Here is a 4,131-nt window from a genome sequence, read left to right as displayed (position 1 = left end):
TTGGCTCCAGTATCAGCATGAACCGACCAGTAATTCTTCTTGGAATAAGTTTATACAACAAGAAGGTATGTTCAGACATACTATATCTACACAACCCATTAAAATTAAACCAACTTTTTGTCACTCCAACCCATCGAAATGGATAACATTATTTTCAACACTACACAGTGTTTTCATCAAAAACAACACATTCCAAATCCAAAGACCCGATAATGGACAGCCGTTTAGCATTGAATTTCTCCGCTACTGCAAACGAATCTTTACAAAATTCCCAGATGGACCGATGAAAAAAATTATAAAAACCCGATCAACAATTATGAAGCTCTATTAAAATACATCGAAATAAAAATAATAGATATAAAGTCCTCCATTATGCCCTCCCTTATCCAAAACAACACACCAAGAGCACAGGAGGAAAAAGAGGTGACATGACAAGAACTCACAGCAATATTCGTAAACCACCAACGAAAAGCTATTGATATTATTAGAAACGGATGTAAACAAACACACTCAAGTTGTGAGATAGATATCAACACAGTAGAGACTGCCTATAAAGAAAAATGTCAACGAAACAATATAAACATTAGTGACACACCCTTGTCCGATGATGTCACTATCCCCCCTCCCGCATGGACACCATCAACAAGTGAGTTTACAATCGACGAACTCACAAGCTGTGTTAAAATAATTACCTAATGAAAAGTCACCCGGGGCACGGTGTCACCTATAAATATATAAAACAAAATATAAACAAACTGGCACCAATTTTTACGGCCATCTTTAACACCTGTTTAAAATATCAAAAAGTCCCCCCAGACTGGAAACACAGTATCATAACACTGGTACCAAAAAAGAATGGGAACAAGGACAACGCCGACGACTGGCGACCTATCGCCTTACTACATCTTCATCATCGTCATCATCGTCATCATCATCATTATCATCGTCATCAACACTAATATCATTATTACCTCTGGGACATTCTGTGGCAGAGTCTGAAACTTCACTGTTCAAATTAATACTCCAGCTCTATACATTGTACATTATTTTAGGAAATGTATTATGTCAATGAATATGTTACCCTTGTTACATTATCATGTATATTTCCTGAAATAAACAATTTTGAATATGTATGTATGTAATGTATGTATGTAGTAGTATGTATGTATGTATGTATGTATGTATGTATGTATGTATGTATGTATGTATGTATGTATGTATGTATGTATGTATGTATGTATGTATGTATGTATGTATGTAGTATGTATGTATGTATGTATGTATGTATGTATGTATGTATGTATGTATGTATGTATATGTATGTATGTATGTATGTATGTATGTATGTATGTATGTATGTATGTATGTAGTATGTATGTATGTATGTATGTATGTATGTATGTATGTATGTATGTATGTATGTATGTATGTATGTATGTATGTATGTATGTATGTATGTATGTATGTATGTATGTATTAGTATGTATGTAGTATGTATGTATGTATGTATGTATGTATGTATGTATGTATGTATGTATGTATGTATGTATGTATGTATGTATGTATGTATGTATGTATGTATGTATGTATGTATGTATGTATGTATGTATGTATGTATGTATGTATGTATGTATGTATGTATGTATGTATGTATGTGTATGTATGTGTGTGTGTTGTGTATGTATGTATGTATGTATGTATGTATGTATGTATGTATGTATGTATGTATGTATGTATGTATGTATGTATGTATGTATGTATGTATGTATGTATGTATGTATGTATGTATGTATGTATGTATGTATGTATGTATGTATGATGTATGTATGTATGAGTATGTATGTATGTATGTATGTATTGGTATGTTATGTATGTATGTATGTATGTATGTATGTATGTATGGTATGTATGTATGTATGTATGTATGTATGTAGTAGTATGTATGTATGTATGTATGTATGTATGTGTATGTATGTATGTATGTATGTATGTATGTATGGTATGTATGTATGTAATGTATGTATGTAGTGTATGTATGTATGTAGTGTATGTATGTATGTATGTATGTATGTATGTATGTATGTATGTATGTATGTATGTATGTATGTATGTATGTATGTATGTATGTATGTATGTATGTATGTATGTATGTATGTATGTATGTATGTATGTATGTATGTATGTATGTATGTATGTATGTATGTATGTATGTATGTATGTATGTATGTATGTATGTATGTATGTATGGTATGTATGTATGTATGTATGTATGTATGTATGTATGTATGTTGTAGTATGTATGTATGTATGTATGTAGGTGTATGTATGTATGTATGTATGTATGTATGTATGTATGTATGTATGTATGTATGTATGTATGTATGTATGTATGTATGTATTGTATTTGTATGTATGATGTATGTATGTAGTATGTATGTTATGTATGTATGTATGTATGAGTATGTATGTATGTATGTTGTATGTATGGTATGTATGTATGTATGTATGTATGTATGTATGTAGTTGTATGTATGTATGTATGTATGTATGTATGTATGTATGTATGTATGTATGTATGTATGTATGTATGTATGTATGTATGTTATGTATGTATGTATGTATGTATGTATGTATGTTGTATGTATAGTATGTGTATGTATGTTGTATTGTATGTATGTATGTATGTAGTATGTATGTATGTATGTATGTATGTATGTGTATGATGTATGTATGTTGTAGTGTATGTATGTATATGTATGTATGTATGTAGTATGTATGTAAGTATGTAATGATGTATGTAGTGTTATGTAGTGTATGTATGTATGTATGTATGTATGTATGTATGTATGTATGTTGTATGTAGTATGTATGTATGTATGTTAATGTATGTATGTATGTATTGTGTATGTAATGTATGTATGTATGTATGTATGTATGTATGTATGTATGTATGTATGTATGTATGTATGTATGTATGTATGTAGTATGTATGTATGTATGTATGTATGTAGTATGTAATGTATGTATGTATGTATGTAGTATGTATGTATGTATGTAAGTATGTATGTATGTATGTATGTATGTATGTATGTATGTATGTATGTATGTATGTATGTATGTATGTATGTATGTATGTATGTATGTATGTATGTATGTATGTATGTATGTATGTATGTATGTTTGTTTGTATGTATGTCTTGTCCAACTGAATAACACTTCTATTCATAACAAGTACTGCACAGGGACACGACTGTCCCAGGAAACACCTCGGGTATAAGTTGCGCAATTACATTATCGAAATGGATGAAATAGAGGTTGCATATTTCTGTGCTTTACTACGTAGAACAAATTACAAATGGAAAGAGAAAACAATATTGGGTGCATCCTTTAATGACCCAAAGATTGCTCAAGATAATTGTGATCTCCGATCTTATCCTAAAATGTATTTATCGGAATCACCTCACTATACCCAGGTGCAAATGAGTACCAGTTTGCTGATGAAAGTAATCATTGACAGACTAGCGTCCTTTTATGAGGATAATAGAGAGTCTGCATGGCTCGGTGGTACCGTCTTTGCTTCGTACCCGAAAGGTACAAGGTTCGATCACTGCGGTGTGTGACCTTGAGCAAGTCACCTCTCCCAAGCTTAATTTGCGGCGCTGCAATGCTGCTGACGCCTGTGTTATTCAAGTCTTCCCTTGGAATAGACCCTCGAGAAAATTTCCCCTATGGGATGAATTAAGGGAATTTTATTTTTTTCTAATTTTAAACTTTTATCTGTCTGCTCAACGCTACAGAATCATGGATAAGTCCCGGGTCTATCGACTTAGGAAGCAGGATGGCAAAGTGGTTAGCGCGTTGTATTCTGGACTTCATGGTTCTGTGTTCGATTCCTACTACTACTACTACTACTACTACTACTACTACTACTACTACTACTACTACTACTACTAAAAAAATTTATTCTCTATTGTCTTCTTGCACTTTTCTACTCACTTCATCTCTTATTGTTACCAACATAAGTGCCTGCTCCACTCACTTTCTGAATAAAAAATTCACCCCAAATACTGGAGCATACTCAATGTCTCAATCGTTTCTGTTAAAAGTTTGTGTTGAGAATATTGGCTATTA

At 31.8% G+C, this 4,131-nt stretch overlaps 1 protein-coding gene across 3 annotated transcripts in view; it reads right to left on the bottom strand.

Moving 5' to 3' along the window:
- The window catches only part of LOC144959747 (uncharacterized), a 29,214-nt gene extending 28,326 nt beyond the window's left edge, over positions 1-888 (bottom strand). For 2 of the 3 annotated variants that reach the window (XM_078892460.1, XM_078892462.1), the window contains exon 1: positions 444-888. The gene's annotated coding sequence lies outside the window, so the exon portion shown is untranslated. Of the gene's footprint in view, positions 1-114; positions 266-443 lie in introns of those variants that run through there. The other variant, XM_078892461.1, reaches the window with a different exon arrangement.
- Positions 889-4,131: the final 3,243 nt, after the last annotated feature.

The sequence above is a fragment of the Berghia stephanieae genome, chromosome 14 (assembly GCF_034508935.2).
Source record: "Berghia stephanieae isolate SIO BIC M18660-M18661 chromosome 14, UCSD_Bste_1.3, whole genome shotgun sequence".
NCBI classification, from domain to species: domain Eukaryota; kingdom Metazoa; phylum Mollusca; class Gastropoda; order Nudibranchia; family Aeolidiidae; genus Berghia; species Berghia stephanieae.
Note: the sequence above shows the minus strand (reverse complement) of the source record. Positions and strands in the feature narration are given on the sequence as shown.